The following is a 26,147-nucleotide window of genomic DNA, read 5'->3' on the forward strand; positions in this document are numbered from 1 at the left end:
GGGAAGATCCCCTGGAGGAGGCCATGGCAAACCACTCCAGTATTCTTGCCTAAAGAATCCCCATGGATAGAGGAGCCTGGATACATACAGTCCATGGGGTCACAAAGAGTCAGACATGACTGAGCGACAAAGCAGAGCTCAGCACATCCTTAAAAGACACATGGTAATCTGATATATTGTTGAAACTTGATATGAAATGATCCTATACTAATACACTCCTTGGCAGTTTTTTTAATCCACACTGCTTCCTCCTCCACATTAAAGATGGTATGAATATCTCTAGTTCATTCAGTTTAACTGACATATACTCTTTCAGTGTTAAAGTGTTTCAGTTTTTTTTTTTTTTCATCCTTTCTCTCACTGATAGACATTTGGGATTGATACCATTTATTTCCACTATTACAAACAGATATATTTGTATATATTTTTGTATATTCCTCTGTGTACATGGGTATGTTTCTCCAGGGCATATAATGGGAGAATCACTGTGTGTAAAAAGCACAAAACTAAGAGTCAAACCTGCTAAGACTGGATTATACCACTAGTTCTGCCACCTTCTCACCTCATAGGTGAGTCCTCTAACTGCTCTCCCCCAGGTTCTGCATCTGTGAACCACAGGATAATGATGTCGTTATGAGAATCATTATGAAAATTAAATTAAATCGTGTCCGTTGAATACCTAACAGAGACCAGGCACAGAGTGGGTTTGTGTCCCCCCATCACCTCCCCTGGCTATTCCCTCAGTACTTTTCCTGCTTCATTGTTTATAAAATGGTGATTGTATTCCTCATCTTGCTAACTATCCAGAATCAAAGGGGATATGGTAGTAGGTAAAAATCTTATGAAATTGCTGCCTTTATAAGACAAAAAAGTTCTAATAGCAGCAATCTGTCACACAATTCAGCATGATATATCAAAGTGCTGTGAAAATGAAACCCAGCGTTCATTCATTCACTCATCAGATATTTTTTGCGATCTGCTTCACACCAGGCACCGGGTCATCAAAGGCTGAACAAACAGACCCAGACATGGACTTCCAAACCTGCAGAGAAATGTAGTGTACAATTATCACAAAATATATATAAATTATGCTAAGTGTGAGGAAAGAAAATAATAGCTAGTAATAATAATAACAATGGCAAATAATCTTGGCACTACCCGTCCTGCCCGGGAGCTAATGTAATTCTCACAACAACCCTGTGAGATTGATATTATTATTGGGTATACTATCAATTATTATATTGATATAACAATAATACAATATTATTATTGTAGCAGGAAGCAAATGGCCTAATCCAAGGAGCAACCGGGCTGAGTGCGATGAAGGGGATATTGACCGAGGTGTAGGTAGGGCTGAAAGATAACCCAGGGCGGGGAGGCTGCCAGGGGCTGGCAACATCAGGGAGCTGTGACCTCCTTGGTGCTAAGGGAGTATGGGGGGCATGCACTTTCTAGAACTTACTGCCCATCAAGAGCCTGGAGAGGGAACAGAGCCACCACTTCGCAGGCCAGGAGCTGGCTGAGTAGGGTGGCCAGACAGAGAACCTGCAGTACCAATCGTTATCCTTATTGACAAATGACGGTGAGCCACAGAGAAAGGAAAAAACATTGTTGAGATCAAGGATAGTCACAAGCAACCTTTTGCTGCCGTGTGTGATCCAGGAGGGAATCTCAGAGGAGCTGACCCACCCAGTGAGCAGGGACCAGCAGGAGAAAGACAGCCGAGAGGATGTGCACAGGTTAAGATCCTAAGTGAGGGAGGTTCCAGTTGTGCTGGACAAATGGAAAGACGGTCAGCTCAGAGTGACTGCAGGGCTGGAGCCGGGTGGACAGAGGCACCTCACGGAGTATTTCTATTACTGCAAGCGGACTGGCTCCCGAGGAACATGGCTGAAAGGCCCCTCACCACTTCCCTCTCTAATCTGGATTCACGAAGGCCCGCTGTGGACACCAGGCTAGTTTCTCCTCACCGGGTCACGCCGCTGGTGCGTGGTCACCTAAGAGTGGCCACTCCGCGGCGGGAGGTTCTTGGCAGGATGCCCGGGCCAGACCGGCTGAGCTTGGCCGGAGCCCGCAGGACCCTGCCAGGGGGCCGTCAATCTGCTCAGCGATGAGAGCTGCCTAATGGCGCGGAACGTGTTTAAAATGCAACCCAGGTGCCGGACCTTATTCTACATGCAGTACCTTTAGGGAGGCTACATCCTCGGCCGAACAGGACTCCCGTATCCACAAGGGCACCACTTAGAGTGAGATTGGACTGAAATTGACTTTGGAGGAGGGTGACCTCCCGAGTGAGGAGCAGAGGGAAGGGAAGCAGGGAGCATCTCTGCTCTGGGCACCGCCAGGCAGTCACTATGGGACTCAGTTACTGCCGGTTCCTCACTCTTGCCGGTGCCTGCAATGGACAAGGCACCTTTCAGAGGGGAAAACAAAGTCTTTCAGCTGTTAGCTTGTTGGAATCCAGGTGTGGGCCTTGTCTAATTTACATATTTGTTTTAATAATTTGTATGCATGTATGCATCCACCCATCCACTCATCTATGTACGCGTGTATCTATCTATCACAGATAACCACAGGGCTCACATTTTTTTTTATCACGTATTCCATTCAAGGAATGGTTGTAATCACTTTAATTTATTTCTTCCTCATAAAACCCCTGTGAGCTAGGTACTGTAATAATTTCCATTTCATGATAGTAGTATGGAGGCACAGAGTATTGATGTAGCTTGCCTAGAGGCATTAAACAGCTAGTAAATTAGAAAGTGGAGATTTGAACCCAAGAAGTATGACTTCAGAGGAAGGCTAAAGGATCTGTAAGTGACCACATGCATATCCTCCACCTTAGATTTATAATTGTTGCCTCATTAAAATTTCTGCTCTCACTCCTTCCCCTTCATCTCTCTCTCTCCATACAATACAATGCTATATGTAATTGTATCTCAATAAAGCTAGGGAATAAACAGACTTAGATGAGAATATATTACTCACAGAAGATGCATGCTGAGATATTAGGGTTGAAGTTTCATGCTATATAGAATTTATTTGCAAACAGTTCAGAAAAATATACAGAAGACATAAAGATGGCCAACAATCACAAGAAAAGATGGTCAGCACCACTAATTATCAAAACTACAATGAGGTATCACCTCACTCTGGTCTGAATTTTATTATTTTTATTAGATATTAATAAATATCTAATTTATTATTAAAAAGTCTCCAAGTAGTAAATACTGGAGAGGGTGTGGAGAAAAGGGAACCCTCCTACACTGTTGGTGGGCATGTAAATTGGTGCAACAACTATTGAAAACAGTATGGAGTTTCCTAACAAACTAAAAATAGAACTACCATATGATCCAACAATCCTACTCCTGGGCATATATCCAGAAAAGATGACAACTCTAATTCAAAAAGCTACAGGCACCCCAATTTCACAGCAGCACTATTTACAATAGCCAAAATATGGAAGCAATGTAAATATCCAATAGACAAAATGATAAAGATGTGGTGTGTGTATATATATATATATATATATATATATACTGTGGTGTGTATATATATAAAATACATATGTACATGTATACATATATTTAGATATATATACATATATATATATACACATATGAAAAGTGGAAGTGTTAGTCACTCAGTTGCATCTGACTCTTTGTGACCCCACAGACAGTCCCAGGCAAGGATACTGGAGTGGTTTGCCATTTCCTACTCCAAGGGGTCTTCCAGACCTAGGGATCAAATCAGCATCTCCTGGATTGGCTGGTGGATTCTTTACTGTGTAAGCCACCTATATTACAGTATTATTCAGCTACAAAAAAAAGAACGGCTCATGAAAAGAATGAAATAATGCCTTTTGTAGCAATATGGATGGACCTAGAGATTATCATGCTAAGCCAGACAAAAACAAATAAATGAAATCACTCATGTGGAATCTAAAAGAAAAAAAAAGATACAAATGAACTTGTTTACAAAACAGACATAAACTCACAGACAGCAAAAGCTAACTAATGGTTACCAGAGGGGAAAAAGGGAGAGGGATAAATTAGGAATTAAATTTGGGGTTAACAGATACACACTACTATATGTAAAATAGATAAACAAAAGGGACCTACTGCATAACACAAGGAGCTATATTTAATATCTGATAACAACCTATAATGGAAAAGAATCTGAGAAAGAATTTTTATGTGAATCACTTTGCTCTACACCTGAAATCAGTCAATTAAACTTCAATGAAAGACAAGCATGTGTGTCAGTGTGTGTGTGATGAAAACGTTTGATCTACTCTCTTAGCGACTTTCAAATATACAGTGTAGTATTGTGAACTATGGTTGCCACGCTGTGTACTGCATCCCCAGAACTTATTCATTACACAACTGAAAGAGTGTACCTTTTGACCTCATTCCCCACAACCCCACCCCCGCTTCTGGCAACCTGTTCTTTGTTTCTCTGAGTTCAGTTACTTTAGATTCCACATATGAGTGAAACCATCCAGTGTTTGTCTGTCTTTGCCTGACTTATTTCACTTACTGTAATGCCCTCAAGGTCCATCCTTGCCACAAACAACAAGATTTCTTTCTTTTTTATGACTGAATAATATTCCTTTGTGTATATGTACCACTCTTTATCTATTCATCCATCTGCAGACACACATCCATATCTTGACTGTTGTGAATAATACTTCAATGAACATGGGATAGTGATTTCATTTCCTATGTATATTTACCCAGAAATGGAATTACTAGATCATACTGTAGTTGTTAATTTTTTTGAGGAATATTCATACTGTCTTCCATAGTGGCTTACCAATTTTTATTGTCACCAACTGTGTAAAGGACTCTCTTTTCTCTCCATCCTCAGTAGCACTTATTTCTTTTCTTTTTGATGATGACCATCCTAACTTGTGTGCAATGATATCTCACTGTGGTTTTAATTTGCAATTCCCTGATGATTAGTGATATTGAATGTCTTCTCCTGTATCTGTTGGCCATTTGAATACCTTTTTTTTTTTTTTTTTGGAAAAATGTCTATTCAGGTCCTTCCTCCATTTTTAGTTGCATTATTTGGATTTTTTTTTCTTTTTACTGTTGAGTTACATGAGTTTATGTTCTCAAACCTTGCCAACTACAGGTGAACACACTGTCTTGTGATTTATTTCAGTTAGTAATAAGTTAAATCCTCAGGGAAGGGAGGACTTTAAGTGGTTGTGGCCAATAAAAGAGACTCAGAAAATCTGAGCAAGAGAAAGTCCTTTGCAAGAGGCAAGAAGGAAGTAAAACCCAATTTCACTGAAGGTGAACTATCTTCAGCTGAGTTGTTCTACACTTTTCACCCTGATTATTGAAACTTGCAATGCATGAAGGCAAATTTCAATCCCACCTTCCCTGTCTCTGCCTAAAAAATTCAGCTCACTCTTCCAGCTCGCCATCAAGATGTCCACAAACAACAGATAATTCCCTGCCTTAGTTGATTCATCTAGAAATTTCTCTGCCACTGCTGCAAGGCCACTCAGATATGATCCTATTTCCTTCCCTCGGCATCTTTTACATTTTCTCTAGCCATGAGTGGAATATTTTTCAAGTCCTGTCTGCTATTTGTTTTTGTTTTTTTTTTCCCTGTCCCAAGCCCATCTTCTTGTTCCTGATAGGTGGCAGGAAAGCTGGTCTTTCTGACAGCTGGATAGGCTTAAATAGATCACAGCCCATAATGGGACCCTGCAATAAATAGCTATATTGCTCTGAGCGATGGCCTTTCTCAGAATGAGTTATAAAGCTGGCTGACGTAGTAGCATGGCACATTTGTACACCATAACTCCTGTTCGGTATGTTGTATTCCATGGGGAGCATCCTGAGACAAAATACGATATTTTGCAAAATCCTGCATGAACTATTTATTTGCGCAGAGTTTTAACAAAAGCTCCTTCTCGAGCCTTGCATGGAGCAGGGGTTTGAAGATGATAATGCAATAGCAATATTTACTGAGTTCTTAACAGTATGCCAGACACTGTGCTAACTATTTTGCATGCCTATATCTCATTTAATCCTTACAACGGGTCTCTGAAATATAGATACTGCTATCATTTTAGTTTCACAAATGAGAAAATTGAGGGTTGGAAAGGGGAAGTCATCTGCCCCACCCCCAGAGTTTCTAATTCAGTACGTCTGAGATAGAGAATTTGCATTTCCAGCAAGTCTCCAGGTGATGCTGCTGGTCTGGACCATACTTGGAGAACCACCGAGAGTTTTTTTGATGTTGCTTTTCATTTTTAATGTTTTTATTGCCTATAGTTGATTTACAATGTCGTGTTCATTATCACTGAACTTTTGATCAGCTGTTCTCCTGCCAATGCTTTTTCATCTCTTCACCTAGGTTGACCCACACCACAACTCAGACAATAAGTTGCCTTCTCCCCATTTAAGATCTGAGATCCAGAAGAGGGAAGTGGCTTACTCAAGAAGGACCAGGTGTGGCTGACTTCACATTCACCCGTCCCTACACTAAAGTGCAGCTACCTTCTGAAGTAAGAAGCTCCCTTGGACCTAGATGCATGGAGGGTTTCTGAAATAAATTTTGTTGGAAGATTCTTGACATCGATTTTGAAATCTGTAGTCAGGCGGAGAATCTTGGTTAGGATTTGCCCATTGCTATCCTGGGATCAGGAGGTTGTGTAGAGCATGAATAAAACAGAGACATTTATAGTGCTTCTTAATCCAGCCTGGATATTTTCCCAAGTGGAGCTGGGGAGGAAGGTCGCAGACACTCGCTTCTCCCTGTGTATTTGAGGGTCCCTGCCTCCGCTGCCCTTGCCTGGAAATGAGAACCCTATTCCCTCTCAGCGCTGTGAATGGCCCTCTGGTGGACTGAAAGAGTTAATGCAATTTCCGAAAGGTTTAAGCCGGGAAGCACAGAGCAGTAGAACTTGTCTGCATGAAGAGTGTCCTGAGGCAGGTGGAAAATGCCAGCAGCCAGCCCCGACACCAGAACTGCTCATGAAAGTGAGCTGGGGGAATCTAGCGTCTCAGGCATCCCGGCTTTAAAACGCGTTCCAAGCGAATTCTAAGATCAGTCAGGCAGGGTAAGAACTGCTGAAGCGTGAATCAGAATCCCCTAGAGAGCTTGTTAAAACATACATTTTAGGGCTCCGCACCCAGAGACTTCAATTCGCTGGGTCTGGGGAGGAGGAGAATAATTTGCATGTCTCACCCACGACCAGGTGATGCTGACACCTGTCTTTTTGCCACACTCTGCGGAGCAGTCATGCTCGTCCATGTCATTTTCAGAGAACTGAACTCAGAACACAGAACTGAACATCTAACCAGTTACCGGCACATTCAAGATGAGAATTCAGGTCTTCTGACTTTTGCCTGAGGCATGCTTTGCTACTTTGCCCAGAGTCTTCATTCAGCCAGTCAGCAAACATTAATTAAGGACCAAATAAGCAATAGGTGCTATCCTAGATTCTGGAGGTTTAGGATGAGAAAGATAGACACACCTTCTGTCCTCCCAGAGCCTGTAGTCTAGTGAAGTGGTTCCAACCACAGGTGATTTCACACATGCTCCCAGCTGGGGCACTTGGCGACGTCTGGAGACATTTCTGGTTGTCACAATGGAGATGGAGGGAGACACATGCTACAGTGTCTAGTGGGGAGAGGCCAGGGATGCTGCTCAACATACTGTCTGCACAAGAGAGCCCCTGCAACCCAGGGACCCAAATTTCAATGGTGCTGAGACTGAGGAACCCTGAGATAGTGGGTAAGACAGACACACAAACTGGCAACTAAAACACACAAGTGGTAGAGAGAAGGCAGAGTAGGAAGACACTGAGTCACTTACCTGCATAGATACACCAAATTATAGCTACCTATGAGGATGACCTGAAGACTAGCGGAAAAGATTTTCCACAATTAAAGATATGAAGAAGGAACCACAATGAGATGGGTAGGAGGGACTGAGAAATGATATAGACAGGACCCTTACCACCAGATCAGCAACCCACAAACAGGAGGAATGTCACAGTCCTAGGTGTTCTGCCCAAGGAGCAAGGGGTCGAACCTCCACATTGGACTCCCCAGCCTGGGGGTCCTGCACCAGGAAGGGCCACCCCAAGAATGTCTGGGTTTGAAAGTCAGTGGAGCTTGTGTTTAGGAGAACTGAAGGGCTGTTGGAAACAGACTCCACTCTTAAAGGGCACATGCAAAATTCTCACTTGCTCTGAGTCTGTGTCAAGACAGGGGTTTGAAAGGAGCCTAGGTCATACACTCTTGCCCATCTTGGAGAAGCACCTGGAGAGGCAGGAGGCACTGAGACTCCCCTTGGGGAGACAGACATAGCAGGCAGCCATTTGGGGGAGTTATTCTACTGCGATAATGCCAGCACTGGCAAACACCATTTAAAAATACTCCCTTTAGTGAATTAGCACCAGAGACCCAGCCCCACCCCCCAGTGGACCAGTACCAGCGCTGAGCACTCCAGGCTGTACTGACAGCCTCACAGGGACCTGGCCATGCCCAGCAGTGAGCCAGCAGCAGGCCCATGTCTCCCAGACACACAGCCAACCATGCAAGCCCATCTGGCCTTCCAGTGAGTCCGCAGTCCCTGAACAGGGCACAGCCTCATAGCTTCCCAGGTTGGGGGCCTGCTCTGCCTACCAGAGTGCCTGCAGAAATCAGCCCCACCCCAGGAGAAGGACCCAAGCAGCCCACATAGGCACCACTAAAGCACATAGGTCTGGAGACCAGAGATGAGTGTGCTGCTGGGCCCCATAGGATGTCTCCTGTGTACGGCCTTTTCTTCAAGGTTGGGAAACATAACTGACCTGCCTAGCACACAAAATAAGCACAGAGAATTAGGCAAAGTGGAAGGTCAGAGGAATGTGCTTTAAATGAAGGAATAAGACACATATACACAAAAAGAACTAAACAAACTGTAGATAAGCAAGCAGCAATACATTAAAAGGATCATATGCCATGATCAAGTGGGATTTATCCTAGGAATGCAAGAAAGTTCAATTTTGCAAATCAATCAATGTAACATACCACCTTAAGAAACTGAAAAATAAAAATCATATAACCATCTCAACATGGGTAGACAAATCTTTTGACAAAATTCAACAACAATTTATGATGAAAATTGTCAACAAAATGGGTATATAGGGAACATACCCTCTCATAATAAACATAATAAAGGTCATACCTAACAAGTTCACAGCTAATATCACACTCAATGGTGGAAAGCTGACAACTTTTCCTCTAAGGTCAGGGACAAGACAAGGATGTCCACTCTCACCACTTTTAGTATTGGAGGTCCTAGCCACAGCAGTTGGACAAGAAAAAGAAATAAAAGAAATCCAAGTTGGAAAGTAAGAAATGAAACTGCCACCACTTGCAGATGATGTGATACTATACACAGAAAATTCTGAAGATACTACCAAAAACTGTTAGAACTAACAAATGATTTCAGTGAAGCCTCAGGATACTAAAATGAGACACAGAAATCTTTTGCATAGAAATACACTAGCAAATTATTCTCAGAAAGAGAAATTAAGGAAACAATCTCACTTTCAATTGCATCAAAAAGAACAAAATACCTAGGAATAAATTTAACCAAAGAGGTGAAAGATTTGTACTCTGAGAAGTATAAGATATTGACAAAAGCAATTGAAACTGATTAAAACAAATGGAAAGATATACCATACCATGCTCATGTTTTGCAAGAATTAATATTGTTAAGATGACTATAATACCCAAGGAAATCTACAGATACAATGCAATCTCTATCAAAGGACAAAAGGTATTTTTCATAGAACAGAAACAAATCATTCTAAAATTTGTGTGAAAACATGAAGACCCTGAATAGTCAAAACTATTTTGGAAAAGAAGAACAAAGCTTGAAGTTCCACACTCCCAAATTTCAAACTATAGCTCCAGAGTTATAGCCATCAAAATAGTACAGTACTGGCAGAAAAACAGACACACAAATCCGTGGAACACAATGGAGAGCCCAGGAAAAAACCCTCACATTTACATGATCCATTAATCTATGAAAGGGGCTCCCCAGGTACCCCAGTGGTAAAGAATCCACCCGCCAGTATAGGAGATGCAAGAGATGAGGGTTCAGTTCTTGGGTTGGGGAGATCCCCTGGAGTAGGAAATGGCAATCCTCTCCAGTATTCTTGCCTGGAAAATTCCATGGACTGGGGTCCTACATAGTCCATGGGGTCTCAAAGAGTCGGACACAACTAAGCGCGTGCGCACACACACACACACACACACACACACACACACACAATCTATGACAAAGAAGGCAAGAATATACAGTGGGGGAAGAGATTGCCTCTCCAATAAATGGTACTAGGAAAACATGCAAAAGAATCAAATTGGACTACTTTCTTATACCATGTATAAAAACAAACTCAAAATGGATTACATATTTAAATGTTAATACCCAAAACCATGAAACTCTTAGAAGAAAACATAGGCAGTATACTCTTTAACACTGACCTCAGCAATATTTTTGGGGGGGCTCTCAGGCAAAAAAACAAAAATAAACAACTGGAACAGCATCAAACTACAAAACTTTTGCACAACACAAGAAACTATCAACAAAACAAAAAAGCAGCCTCCTGAATGGGAGAGGACTTTTGCAAGAAATGTATATGCTAAGGGGTTAATATCCAAAATTTACAAAGAACTAATACAGCTCAACATAAAAAAAAAAAAATTTAAAAATGGGCAGAGGACCCGAATAGACATTTCTAAAGAAGACATAAGATGACCAACAAACATATGAAAAGATACTTGATATCACTCATAATCAGAGAATCCAAACCAAAAGCACAATGAGATACTACCTCACACCTATCAGAATGACTGTCATCAAAAAACAACAAATAGCAAGTATTGGTGAGGATGTGAAGAAAAGGGGATCCTTGTGCACTGTTGGTGGAAATGTAAATTGGTATATCCACTGTTTTCCAAAGAAGATTCCTTAAAAAATTAAAAATAGAGCTGCCATACAATTCAGCAGCTTCATTCTGGGTCTTTCCTGAGAGAAAACAAAAACACTGAAGAAAAAGACATATGCACACCAATGTTTATTGCAGCACTATTTACAATAGCTGCACTATGGAAGAACCTTAATTGTTCATCAACTGATGAGGGGATAAAGAAGACGTGTGTGTGGGAGAAAATAATAGCAAACAAAGCAACAGACAAAGGATTAATCTCAAAAATATACAAGCAACTCCTCCAGCTCAACTCCAGAAAAATAAATGACCCAATCAAAAAATGGGCCAAAGAACTAAACAGACATTTCTCCAAGGAAGACATACAGATGGCACAAAAACACATGAAAAGATGCTCAGCATCACTCATTATCAGAGAAATGCAAATCAAAACCACAATGAGGTACCATTACACGCCAGTCAGGATGGCTGCTATCCAAAAGTCTACAAGCAATAAATGCTGGAGAGGGTGTGGAGAAAAGGGAACCCTCTTACACTGTTGGTGGGAATGCAAATTAGTACAGCCACTATGGAGAACAGTGTGGAGATTTCTTAAAAAGCTGGAAATAGAACTGCCATATGACCCAGCAATCCCACTTCTGGGCACACACACCGAGGAAAGCAGATCTGAAAGAGACACGTGCACCCCAATGTTCATCGCAGCACTGTTTATAATAGCCAGGACATGGAAGCAACCTAGATGCCCATCAGCAGATGAATGGATGAGGAAGCTGTGGTACATATACACCATGGAATATTACTCAGCCATTAAAAAGAATTCATTTGAATCAGTTCTAATGAGATGGATGAAACTGGAGCCCATTATACAGAGCAAAGTAAGCCAGAAAGATAAAGACCATTACAGTATACTAACACATATATATGGACTTTAGAAAGATGGTAACGATAACCCTATATGCAAAACAGAAAAAGAGACTCAGATGTATAGAACAGACTTGTGGACTCTGGGAGAAGGCAAGGGTGGGATGTTTCAAGAGAACAGCATCGAAACATGTATATTATCTAGGGTGAAACAGATCACCAGCCCAGGTTGGGTGCATGAGACAAGTGCTCGGGCCTGGTGCACTGGGAAGACCCAGAGGGATCGGGTGGAGAGGGAGGTGGGAGGGGGGACCGGGATGGGGAATGCATGTAAATCGATGGCTAATTCATTTCAATGTATGACAAAAACCACTGCAATGATGTAAAGTAATTAGCCTCCAACTAATAAAAATAAATGGAAAAAACAACAACAACAACAAAAAAGAAGACGTGTGTGTGCGTGTGTGTGTGCACGCGTGTGTGTGTGTGTGTGTGTGTGTGTGTATGCGATGGAATGTTACTTGGCCATAAGGAAAAAATATTGCCAACTGTGACAACATGGATGTATCCAGAGGGTATTATACTATTCTACTACATGAAATAAGTCAGGAAAGACAAATACTGGGTGATCTCAATTATGCATGTGTGCTCGGTTGCTTCAGGCATGTCCGACTCTTTGTAAGCCCATGGACTGCAGCCCACCAGGCTCCTCTGTCCATGGGGATTCTCCAGGCAAGAATACTGGAGTGAGTTGCCATGCCCTCCTGTAGGGAATCTTCCTAGCCCAGGGATCAAACCTGTATCTCTTACGTATCTTGTATTGGCATGCGGGTTGTTTACCACTAGCACCACCTGGGAAGCCTGATCTCACTTATACATGGAGTCTACAAACAAAACAAAATACAAAGAAACAGGCTCATAGATACAGAGAAAAATGGGTGGTTTCCAGAGAGGAGGATCAGGGTGGGAAACAGTGAAGGTGATAAAGAGCACAAACCTCTAGATGTAAAATAAGTCATCCACGGGGATGTGATATACAGCATTAGAAATATGGTCAATAATAGTGTAATAACTTGTTATGAAAACAAAGGGTTACCAGACTTACGGTGATCATTTCATAACGTATGCAAATGTCAAACCACAATGTAATACACCTGAAACATTACACTGTATGTCAACTACATGTTTTTTTTAAATGTGAATGTTTGCCAACTGGAATTATCTCTCTCCAGAGGAATTTATTGTATTTTCAGGTAATTAAATATGTATGTGTCCCATTTAAGTTTAATTGTCACATATACTGTGTAACACATGGCTGTAATTTTTGAAGCATTCCCAGTTGACGGGCATACACAATGTTTTCTCTCCTGTTGCTAATACAAACTGTAATATGGTACAATCTTTAAAAACTTTCTATGCATATGTACTCATTTTTGCCATTAGAGATACCTTAATATATGCAATAATTATTTGTGCTAACGGTAAAGTCATTTTTGAATTTTATGTATGCTAATGGCCAAGTCATTATGCAGTTGAAATCCTCTGAAAAAAGTCTTTACAAGTTTGCTCTCCAGCCTGGGATGCTGCCTTTTGCCAAGGCCCCTCTGTGCCCAGTGCCCAGTCAGGAGACTGTGGAATTGGGATAGAGGTGATGACATAGAGCATGTTAGACTCAGCTGTTCATTGAAGGCTTTCTGGCTTTTGTTTCCTTCTCCTGCTGATGAGTTTCACATTAGCCACAAACAACATAGATAGACTTCAATATAGGATTGCATAAAAACTTTGATATCTTTCCACCAAGAAAAACCACTCGGTAACACAGGAATCATTGATCTAGGAAACAATGTAGATGAATCTCAGGAGAGTTACCCTGAGTGAAAAACTTCAAACCCAAAGTGTTACATACTTTGTATGTAACATATGACACTTCTGAAATGGCACGTTTATAGAAATGGAGAACAGATAACAGTTGAATGGTTGCCAAATTTTAGGTGGTGGAGATAGCTGGAGGTAAGTGATCATGGCTATAAAAAGGCAACCGGAAGGATAATTGTGAGGATGGAAATGTGTATCTTGAACCATATCAAGTCAATGTTCTAGTCTGTAGGGACTACAGTTTGACATTGGGGGAGCCTGGGCAAAGGACACAGGGGATCTTTGTGTATTGTTTATTGTAGCAGTGTGTGAACATAAAATTATCTTGAAATAAACATTAAATAATACACTGGGGATGACACCTGTGATGGAAAAAGTTGAGAGTGCTCTTGGATCCAGAGGAAGACACTTAACCCACAGATATGGGATTTGGAAGGATTCCAGGGAGAGGAAACATCTCAACAGAAAACAAAAAGATGAGTCCACTTAGAGAATAAGGGATTGGGACAGAAAGAGGGATTCAGACAAAAAAAACAGCATGTGCAAAGAAAAACAAAGCATAGTAGGGGAATAATACTTCCCACTTACCTTTTCTGAGCACACAGCATCCATCAACCATTTTGTTGGAAGCACTGTACAACCATCATGCATTTAACACTTAAAATCAACTTGTAAAGTAAACACTTCTATTATCCCCTTGTTAAAGATGTGGCACCTGTGGCCCAGAGAGGTCAAATGACTTGCCCGAGGTCACATAGTTGATTCGTAGTGGAGCTAGAATTAGAACCGGGCATCCTAGCTGCCAGACTACATAATGTTGATCACTCTTTTACATGGAGATGATGATTCACTATTTGAGAGCTTGAAGGTAAAGGGGTGGGGGTATGGATGGGAATGGGGAAGGTGGGGCCAGGATGTAGGGGACAGGCTGACATGGTCACGTAAGATACCTGAGTGGTGAAGGCACCAGCGGCAGTGGGAAATCACCAAAGGGTTTAGCTGGAAAAGGGGATGTGCTTAGATATTCAGGAAGTAGCATTGGAAAGGGAAGAACCAAGATTAAGAGTGGACTGAGGCAGAGGAAGCTTTTAAATTCATGATCCTAGAGGCAATACTGGCGCCCTTTGAATTCCAGGAAAAGATGTGCATTTCCGGGTTTCTTGAGACATTTCATCCATCCAGTATCTCTCCCCATGAGTGTCAGTAGATCACCTGTCAGTCTGCGATAAGATCAGAACAAAGCGGGGAGCAGGCTTCATTGCTACATTTCAGAAGGAGTCTTCTCCACGGCCAGCCCCCATGTACCATTTAGCCCACTCACTAACTAGAAGCTTTAAAATAACAGAATTGTTTAGTGGTAGAAAAACACAGTTATTAGCTCTGATTATAGGGGAATCTGATGGGGCCATGAGCGTGCTCTGCCTGTCTTCTCCTAACAGGCAATTTCAAGCTGCCTCTTTTCCCCAGATTTCAGAGAAGGAGGCACCCAAACCTTGCAAACAGCTCCACATTGTTTGTTTGTTATTTTTAAACAAATCAAACGGAAATTGATCTGCCTTCTTGGGAACGCAGTGGCTGCCAAATGGTCTGGCTCTCCGACAGGTTTTTGTGGCAAACACCATCCGTTAGCCATGATCGCTCCAATTGTGAATAATCAAGGAACTAATTACGGGCCTTGTGGCATCGCCCTCACCAGCAGGTAACATAATTCACTACTAAGTGGGGTGAAAATTAGCCTCCCGGGCTTTGAAGGAAGCTGTCAGTCCCCATAACATTCCAACACTTCCATACTGCAGGGCTCCCTCAAGGAATATCTAGCAAGCCTCAGCTTCCGGGAGAACGCTGACCTTCTGCCTGTCTGTCTACCTGCCCATTCCTTCCTTCTCAACATCTATTTATTGAGTCTCTAAGTCAGGCAAGCCAATGGAGCTTGTACCTTACAGGCTAGCCAAGTAAGTAGGTAAAGGACATCATTGTTTAATGGTGATAAAGCCTGGAAAGAAAAGCAAACACACATTTCCATAGAAAAGATTGCTTAGAAGGGAGGCGTCTCTCAAGAGGCAGCATTTCCCAGGGACCTGATGGATGAGAAGGATGTGGTCCTGCTAAGATCGAGGAGCAGAAGATTTCAGCAAATGCAGAGGCCTGAGGAAGGAGCAAGCTCAAGGTTCAAAGGCTGGAGTAGGTTGAAAGCAGACCAGGTTGAAAGCATAGAATGTAGGGAACCAGGCAAGTCGTGTCTGCTGTGTAGCCATCACCAAGAGCTTAGGTATATTCTGAGGGCAGTGGGACACCCCAGGGGAGTGTCAATAAACAGAAAGGCAGGATGAGTGTAAGAGCAAAGTGGAAGATGGGGGAGCAGGGCAGGAATCCCGGGCATGTTCTGGAGGTGGAGCCCAGAGGCACTGGTGATTTTGTTTGGATGATGAGCATCCTAGGTCCTTGGACACATCACTCCATTTCCTTCTCAGACCAGGGACCACAGCTCTCTCTGTAAAGCATCATGGCCCTCACCATGTGTTTCTCAAGCATCTGATGAGCGTGCAGGTTGGAATTCTCCTTTTAGTGCTCTGTCTATTGCACTATTCAAAGGCAAGAGGTGGTTTTTTTTGTTTGTTTGTTGAAAATCAGGTGGTTTCCAGAAAGCCTGCCATCCAAGTAGGAAACAATACGAATTGGTTTTGGTTTTAATTTATTTTCGGGTCACAAAGACCTCACAAATTCTCATGAGAAGTGATATGGACTGCCTTCCAGAAAAACGCATATGCTTATAAGATCTTCATATGGATATTTCTCTAAAGGCTATCTGTGAACACTCTGGGGATCCGTGAGCCCCCGGTAAACATTCCTGCCTATCAATTGACAGGATACTGAGCCTCTTAATCTGGCAAATCTTTAAACAATAGCCCCATTGTCATCAGGCCTGGCCATCAAAAGTTCTTGCCTAAAGTAACAGAATCAAGGGCAATGCCTCAAGGGTATATATTATCTCATCCAGTTGAAAATGGAGATAAACTCTCACTGTTGAAACCAAACGTGGAGGAAAAAAAAGTCAAGAGCCAGTGAAGGTGTCGGGTCTGTCTTGGCCCCACACAGGACGGACTAGTGATCACAAATGTCACCTGAGAATCAGGCAGCTGGGACTCAAGACCAGTTCTGAGGCTTGCTGAGCTGTGTGAGCTTGAGTGAGGCAGGATGTCTTCTAAAGTTTCATTTGTCTCTGGAAGGGGGACGACCACAGCACTTTCCTTCCAGGTTTTGGGGGAAGATTAAATAAGATCATGTCGACAATGTGAACTTCCCACGGTGGTGTCATTATAAGCTGAGCAGGTTTGGGCAAGTCAAGACAGCTCGGAGCCTCCTGTAACAATGCACCTCCCCTTCTGGGCTAGGATTTTTGGAGAGTCAAATGGGAGAATGTACACAAAAACCCCCTTTATATCCCTAACAGACAATACATACACTGCTGTTGCTCTAAGGAATCATCTAGATGAGCTTCTGAAGCTCCCCTGCTTATAAAAGGGAGGGTCTATGATTTAGAGCAAATAAACAAATTTTCCTTTTAGCCTGTTGCAACTGCCTTTGAGATCATTGATGACATCCTAAGCAACTGGGGCTGGAAATTTTTCGCCTACACTCATAAAGCAGATTGAATAGAACGATTGTTGAATTCAGCTGAGGAGCTGATGAATCACAGCTTGCAGTTGGGTGTGTTCCAATATGTGGCCACATCTGGATGAGCAGGATCTGCACGGGGGAGACTCGGATCCGGGGACGTCTGGTCATGTGAGGTTTCCCCTTTGATTCTTGCCTTTGTGTCTAAAAGGCTTCTGGAAGAACTTGAGTCTACTGCCTTCTTCGTCAGTAGGAACTAGGGGACAGTGGAAGCTTTGGTGAGTTCAGACCATGCCCGCATCACTGTTGTCAGGGTGACAGCCCCTGTCTCTGCAGGGGCTGGACAAGGACAGGGCACAGGTTGCATATTTAGTCTAAAGCAGGATTGACCTCTGAACATTTGTAAGCCTGTAAAGAGAAACTAAAGGCAAAGGAGAAAAGGAAAGATATATCCATCTGAATGCAGAGTTCCAAAGAATAGCTAGGAGAGACAAGAAAGCCATCCTCAGTGATCAATGCAAACAATTAGAGGAAAACAGAACGGGAAAGACTAGAGATCTCTTCATGAAAATTAGAGATACCAAGGGAACATTTCATGCAAAGATAGGCACAATAAATGACAGAAATGGTATGGACCTAACAGAAGCTGAAGATATTAAGAAAGGGTGGCAAGAATACAAAGAAGAACTGTACAAAAAAGATCTTCATGATGCAGACAACCACAATGGTGTGATCACTCACCTAGAGCCAGACACCCTGGAATTCAAAGTCAGGTAGACCTTAGGAAGCATCACTACGAACAAAGTTACTGGAGGTGATGGAATTCCAGTTGAGCTATTTCAAATCCTAAAAGATGATGCTGTGAAAGTGCTGCACTCAACATGCCAGCAAATTTGGAAAACTCAGCAATGGCCACAGGTCTGGAAAGGATCAATTTTCATTCCAATCCCAAAGAAAGGCAATGCCAAAGAATGCTCAAACTACTGCACAATTGCACTCATTTCACATACTAGTAAAGTAAAGCTCAAAATTCTCCAAGCAGACTTCAACAGTATGTGAACCGTGAACTTCCAGATGTTCAAGCTGGATTTAGAAAAGCCACAGGAATCAGAGATCAAATTGCCAACATCTGCTGGATCGTAAAAAAAGGAAGAGAATAATAAAGCAGAAATACATCTACTTCTGCTTTTTTGACTATGCCAAAGCCTTTGACTGGGTGGAGCACAACAAACTGTGGAAAATTCTTAAAGAGATGGGAATACCAGACCAACTGACCTGCCTCCTGAATAATCTCTATGCAGGTCAAGAAGCAACAGTTAGAACTGGACATGGAACAACAGGCTGGTTCCAAATCAGGAAAGGAGTACGTCAAGGCTGTATGTTGTTACCCTGCTTATTTAACCTATATGCAGTGTACATCATGAGAGATGCTGGTCTGGATAAAGCACAAGCTGGAATCAAGATTGCCAGGAGAAATATGAATAACCTCAGATATGCAGATGGCCTTTATGGCAGAAAGCAAAGAAGAACTAAAGAGCCTCTTGATGAAAGTTGAAAGAGGAGAGTGAAAAAGCTGGCTTAAAATTCAACATTCAGAAAACTAAGCTCGTGGCATCCGGTCCCATCAGTTCAAATAGATCAGTTCATCTATCAGGCAAATAGATGGGGAAACAATGGAAACAGTGACAGACTTTATTTTTGGGGGCTCCAAAATCACTGCAGATGGTGACTGCAGCCATGAAATTAAAAAAATGCTTGTTGCTTGGAAGAAAAGCTATGACCAACCTAGATGACATATTAAAAAGCAGACACATTACATTGCCAACAAAGGTCCATCTAGTCAAAGCTATGGTTTTTCCCGTAGTCATGTATAGATGTGAGAGTTAGACCATAAAGAATGCTGAGTGCCAAAGAATTGATGCTTTTGATCTGTGGTGTTGGAGAAGACTCTTTAGAGTCACTTGGAATGCAAGGAGATCCAACCAGTCGATTCTAAAGGAAATCAGTCCTGAATATTCATTGGAAGGACTGGTGCTGAAGCTGAAACTCCAATACTTTAGCCACCTGATGCAAAGAACTGACTAATTGGAAAAGACCCTGATGCTGGGAAAGCTTGAAGTTAGGAGGAGAAGGGGACGATAGAGGATAAGATGGTTGGATGGCATCACTGACTCTATGGACTTGAGTTTGAGTAAACTCTGGGAGTTGGTGATGCACAGAGAAGCCTGGTGTGGTGCAGTCCATGGGGTCACAAAGTTTGACATGACTGACAGACTGAACTAAAAACAGAATATTTCCTCGGTGCAGCCACTATGGAAAACAGTACGTGTGCCTGCTCAGTCACTCAGTCGTGTCCAACTCTTTGCAACCCTGTGAACTGTAGCCCTCCAGGTTCATCCACTGGAGTGGGTTTCCATCTCCTTCTCCAGGGGATCTTCCCGACTCAAGGGCTCGAGCCCACATCTCCAGTATCTCCTACATTGGCAGGTGGATTCTTTACCACTGAGCCGCCTGGGAAGCCCCAAAGAACAATATGGAGCTCCCTTAAAAAAACTAAAAATAGAGCTTCCATATGATCCAGAAATAGTCCACTCCTGAGTATATACCTGGAGAAAACCATAATTCAAAAAGATACATTCAACCCAATGTTCATAGCAGCACTATTTATGAGAGGCAAGACATGGAAACAAGCTAAATGTCCATCAACAGATGAACAGATAAAAAAGATGTATATTATATGTTTTACATATATATATATATATATATATATATATATATCTCAATGCAGTATTACTCAGCCATAAAAAAAGATGAAATAATGCCTTTTGTAACAACATAGATGAACCTAGAGTTTACCATACAAAGTGAAGTAAATCAAAGACAAATATCATGTATCACTTATATGTGAAATCTAAAAAATTGATGCAAATGAACTTATTTAAAAAACAGAAACAGACTTACAGACATAGAAAACAAACTTATGTTTACCAAAAGGAAAAGGTGGAGAGGAGGGATAAATTAGGAGGTTGGGAGCAACATACACACACTACTATATATAAAATAGACAAACAACAAGGACCTACCATATAGTACAGGGAACTATAGTCAATATCTTGTAATAATTTACAAGGGAAAAGAATCTGAAATATATATCTATATATATCTATATCTATCTTTGTACTTTGCCGTACACCTGAAACAAATACAACATTGTAAGTCAACTATACTTCAATTTAAAAAACTCATATTATGAAACAATACTGAGGGCTTCCTTGGTGGGTAAAGAATCCACCTACCAGTGCAGGAGACATGGGTTCGTTCCCTGGTCCAAGAAGATCCCACATGCCTTGTGGCAGCTAAGCTTCTGCGCCACCTCAACTACTGAAGCCTGTGCATCCTAGAGTCCGTTCTCCACCAAAGGCCATCACAGTGAGAAGCCCGTCACCACAATGAAGAGTAGACCCTTCTCTCTGCAACTCGAGAAAGCCCGAGAGCACCAGTGAAGACCCAGCACAGCAAACAAATGAATTAATTAAATTATTTAAAAAAATATTGAATGGCAAGAGATGCTATTATGAATTATGTTCCCTCCCCGCAAAAAGCCACGTTGAAGTCATAATTCCCAGGACCTCAGAACATGACTTTATTTGGACACAGGGCTGTTGCAGACCTCATAGTTAAGACGAGGTCCTTTAGAATCAGGCCACGTGAAGACACAGACGCACAAGGAGAATGTCACACGATGACAAAGGCAGAGTGACGCAGCTGCCAAACAAGGAACGCTAACAATGGGCAGCCTCCACCAGAAACTAGAAAAAGGCAAGGAAGAATTCCCTGTAGGTTTCAGAGGGATCATGGACCTGCAGGCACCTTGATCTCAGACTTCTAGCCGCCAGACTGTGAGACAATATATTTCTGTTGCTTTAATCCACCCAGGTTGTGGTACTTTGTTTCGACAGCCCTAGGAAATGAATGCAGGGAGCTGTTAATGCCTTATTGCTAAGTGAAAAAGCTACTGATAAATCAGAGCACAGACTATGATCTCATTTATATAAAAATCATGGTTATGTAATTTTAAACAACAGGAAAGATAGACAATAAAATACTAACAGATTTATCACTAGGGGATGGAATAGCAGGTTTAAATTTTTGTTTATTCTTCTAGTCCATATTTTGCAAATTTTCAACACAAATAGATGATTAGTATAACAGGAGGAAAAGGTTATTTTTTACAACAGAGATAAATTGCCCCTGGAAATATGCTCCTCGCACACACACCTTATCCCAACAAACAGCATGTTGAATTTGCTTCCTAAGGCCTCAGCCTCTCTTGCCCACACATGCTCAGGCTACGACTGTTCACTGAGAGAGGAGCAGAAGGAGGAGAGTTCATCCCTCTTCCTCGTATAATCAGTGGCTCCCCAGTACCATCAGAGTACAAGCCGAGCAATATCTATCATTCCCAACTCCTGACAGCATCTCCACTCTCATTTCCTATTCACAACCACACTCCAATACTGATCAGCTTAAAACACACACACACACACACACACACCACTTGTACTTATCTGGGTAGTAATATTTAGCCTCCTCTCTTAACGAATCTTGTGTGTTGATGTTCAGCCACTTAGTCATGTCCAACTCTTTGTGACCCCATGGACTGAAGCACGCCAGGCTTCTCTGTCGTTCACCATCTCCAGGAGCTTGCTCAAACTCATGTTCATCAAATCGGTGATGCCATCCAACCATCTCATCCTCTGTCATCCCTTTCTCCTTTTGCCTTCAATCTTTCCCAGCATCAGAGTCTTTTTCAGTGAGTTGGCTCTTCACATCAGGTGGCCAAAGTATTGGAGTTTCAGCTTCAGCATCAGTCCTTTCAGTGAATATTCATGACTGAGTTCCTTTAGGATTGACTGGTTTGCTCTCCTTGCTGTCCAAGGGACTCTCAAGAGTCTTCTCCAACACCACAGTTTGAATGCATTAATTCTTCAGTGCTCAGCCTTCTTTATGATCCAATTCTCACATCCATACATGACTACTGAGAAAACCATAGCTTGGACTATATGGGCCTTTGGTTGGCAAAGTGGTGTCTCTGCTTTTTAATCTGCTGGCTAGGTTTATCATAGCTTTTCTTCCAAGGAGCAAACATCTTTTAATTTCATGGCTGCAGTCACCATTTGCAGTGATTTTGGAGCCCCCCAAAAATAAATTCTGCCACTGTTTCCATTGTTTCCCCATCTATTTGCCATGAAGTGATGGGACCGGATGCCACGATCTTCGTTTTTCTAACATAAAACCATGCTCTGCCATACCTTAGTGCCTTTTCCACCCTGTTTTCTTTGGCATGTATGACTCTCCAGCTAAGTCCTAGTCACCCTTAGATCTTCGACTTAAACACCAGTTTCTCCAGGAAGCCCTGCTGGATGACTCTGCTTCTTTAGGTTTTGTTGGGGTTCTTACCCTGGGTCATCACATCATCTGGACATCCTGATGCCCTGTCTCAAGTTGTATTGTAATCCTGGCTTCCTCTGTCTCTCCCACTGCAGCTTCAGTTCTAGGAGGACAAGAAACAATCCCTGATCATCTCTGTACTCAGAGTGACTGGGCCTGGTACACAGTAGCAGCTCAGTAAATTCTTGTTAAACTGCTTAGAAGCCCAGATAGCTGAAGGTGATATGACTGTTGGACTGTGTTATTTAGAAACTGAATCTCCTTGTTCCTGCTTTTGCCCCCTTCATCCCACCATCCACAAACCAAAGATATCATTTTCACTTAAGTTTAGGCCACCCTACATGGGTCCCCATTACTCTTAGAATAAAATTCAAATTCCTTGTCATGGAAAATAAGGCCCCACAGGATTGCCTTCTGACAATGCCAGCCTCAGCTTATATGGTAGAGATGCTATGAAATTTGCTGAATGATGAAATAGATGGTAGGTAGGTGGATAGATGAATGGATGGATGGAGGGATGGATGGATGGGAGTATAAACTTATAGGAAGTACAACTTGAGTATTTATTTCTCTTCAAAGAAACCCTTTGAAAACATTCCACAGCAAGGGAAAAGTAGAAAGGACATTCGATTTTTAGTTTTACCACTTATTATCATCTCTTTTTGCATGCGTTTTGCCGCTCTGGGACTCAGGGGTCTTGTCTTTTCACAGGGAATTAAGTTAGATGTTCAACAATGTTCACTAGAGATGCTTCTCTGGCCAGTGGTCCCCAGGCATCCAGAGGGCATTGCCTAATAATGCTTTCCTCATCTACTCTCATCTCTTTTTTTCTTTCCTCCAATCCCACACTGGTGCCTCAGACAGTAAAGAATCTCCCTGTCATGGAGGAGACCCAGGTTTGATCCCTGGGTTGGGAAGATGCCCTGGAAAAGGGAATGGCTACCCACTACAGTATTCCTACCTGGAGAATTCCATGGACAGAGCAATCTGGCAGGCTAAAGTCCATGCAGTCACAAACAGCTGGACATGACACAACCCCACACTAGGGAAAATTCTGGATAACCATTAAACTTTGCTTTAGTGGACTTTGCTTTTATTGACTGATGATTTCAGTGTCTCATTTTTTCCTCCCAGCTGGCCATCAAGGTGTCTTTCTTTAAAAAAAGTTTTATTCCCAAGAGGAATTTTCAAGCCAGTCACAAGATAATGGAAATTTCCCTACAAAACAATGTCCCTACCAATCACTGAGCAGAGGGAATGTCTGAAGAAATTTTCCATCACAGGATTCAAATCTCCCTGCTACATTTCACTTCAAAGTCAGATCATAACTCCCTCGTGCAATTTTTTTCTCACAACTAGAATTCCACCCGAAGTTTTCAATTGTAGGTCAGAGGTCCACAAACACTCTAGAATCCATCCACTTTCCCTCACTTTGTGTTCTGCTGATGAAATCTTGGCCAGAATCACCTCCTCCCTGGACTAAGGGGATGACCTCCAAATTGGTTTCCATGCCTCCTCCACTTCCCCTCTAAGATATTTTTGCCACACAGCTTCCAACACATTCTTTTTTTATTTAACAATGTAAATCAGGGGACTTCCCTGGTGGTCCAGTGGTTAAGAATCTGCCTTCTAATGCAGAGGGCACACCCTGGTGGGGAAACTAAAGTCTCACATGCCAAAGGGCAACTAAGCCTTTGTACTGCAACTAGAGAAAGCTGGCACACCACGACAAAGGGCCTGTGCAGCCAAAATAAAATAAATAAATATGTAAATATTTTAAAATAAAAATTAGTGCATGAGAATATAAACTGAGCCGCCATTGTGGAAAATAATTTGTCTGTTCCTAAAAACAGGAACTATGTTCTATGTGCATTAAACATAGAACGCCCAAGCTTGTGTGCATGCTAAGTCATTTCAGTCGTGTCTGACTCTTTTCAAAGCGATGGATTATAGGCCGCCAGGCTCCTCTGTCCATGGGATTCTCCAGGCAAGAATACTGGAGTAGGTTGGCATGCCCTCCTCCAGGGGATCTTCTAGACCCAGGGATTGAACCTGAGTTTCTTATGTCTCCTGCATTGGCAAGTGAGTTCTTTACCATTAGTGCCATCTGGGAAGCCAAGAATGTGCTTATGACTCAGCAATTCCATTCCTAGGTAGATACCTTAAACAATTGAAAACTGGTATCCAAACAAAAACTTTTGCAAAATGTTCATAGTAGCACTATTCTCAAAGTGAGGAAACCATCCAAATATTCATTAACTAATGACTGCATCAACAAAATATGGTCTATCCTACAGTGGAATATCATTCAGCCATGAAAAGTATAAGTCACATATTGTATGATCCCATTTATACGAAACATCCAGAATAGATAAATAAACAGAGACAGAAAGCAGATTAGTGGTGAGCAGGGCTGGGAGAGTGATAACTTAATGTCTACAGCTTTCTTTGGGGTGATGCAAATGTTTTGGAACTAGAGATGGTAGTTACACAACACAGTGAATGTACTAAATGTCACTAAATTGTGCACTCTAAAAATTAGTTAATTTTATGTTAGGCAAATTTTACCTGCATTTACAAAAAGTGCAAATCAGCCTATGTCACCAAATGACACTCTCCAATGGCTTCCTCTGAGAATCTGAGTCAAGTGCACACTTCTTCCCTTCAGGTGCATTTCCAGGATCTGGTTCCTACCTACCTCACACTCTCAGCTTTTGTCTTCCCCCTTGTAACCACAACCTCCAGCCACACTGGCACCCATTGGGCCCAGCTCCTTCCTGCCCCAGGGCCTTTGCTCTTACTCTTCCCCCTGCCTGTAAAGTTATTTACTAATCTTCAAAGTTCCCCCCACAGGCAATTGCCTTAAACATTGTCCCTTTGTGGACACCCTCTGCTGATTTCTCCTAATAATGCCTTACATTTCATCTCTGTTGACATCATTATCCTGCTTTATTTTTCTATTAGCTCTTCTCATCTGAAATCATTGTATTAGCATGTATTTTTCAATTAAGGTAAATACACACAACATTGGGCTTCCCCGGTGGCTCAGTGGTAAGAATCCACCTGCAATGCAGGAGAATCAGGAGACTCAGGTTTGATCCCTGGGTCAGGAAGATCCCCTGGAGGAGGGCATGGCAACCCACTCCACTATTCTTGCCTGGAGAATCCCATGGACAGAGAAGCCTGGCAGGCTACAGTCCATAGGATCGAAAAAAGTCAGACACTACTGAAGCAACTTAACATGCATGCACATATAAAATCAACCATTTAAGTGTGTAACATTGGCATTAGGCATTTTCACAGTATTGTACAACCGCCACCTCTGTCTAGTTCAACAATATTTTCATCACCCCAAAAGGAAACCCCATACCCA

The 26,147-nt window shown here is 42.2% G+C and overlaps 2 long non-coding RNA genes across 2 annotated transcripts; one reads left to right on the forward strand and one right to left on the reverse strand.

The window, feature by feature from the left end:
- Window positions 1-1,576: 1,576 nt before the first annotated feature.
- Window positions 1,577-6,597, forward strand: LOC139032832 (uncharacterized). The gene is made up of 2 exons (XR_011485453.1): window positions 1,577-1,739; window positions 6,379-6,597. It is a non-coding gene; the product is annotated as an uncharacterized lncRNA (long non-coding RNA).
- A 9,786-nt stretch (window positions 6,598-16,383) lies between these two features.
- LOC139032763 (uncharacterized) lies at window positions 16,384-23,798 on the reverse strand. Its single transcript, XR_011485366.1, has 4 exons — window positions 23,736-23,798; window positions 21,194-22,877; window positions 20,620-20,793; window positions 16,384-17,579 (listed from the first exon to the last, which is right to left on the reverse strand). It is a non-coding gene; the product is annotated as an uncharacterized lncRNA (long non-coding RNA).
- Between the last annotated feature and the right edge of the window lie 2,349 nt (window positions 23,799-26,147).

Source organism: Odocoileus virginianus, chromosome 33 (genome assembly GCF_023699985.2).
Source record: "Odocoileus virginianus isolate 20LAN1187 ecotype Illinois chromosome 33, Ovbor_1.2, whole genome shotgun sequence".
In the NCBI taxonomy this organism is placed as follows: Eukaryota; Metazoa; Chordata; class Mammalia; order Artiodactyla; family Cervidae; genus Odocoileus; species Odocoileus virginianus.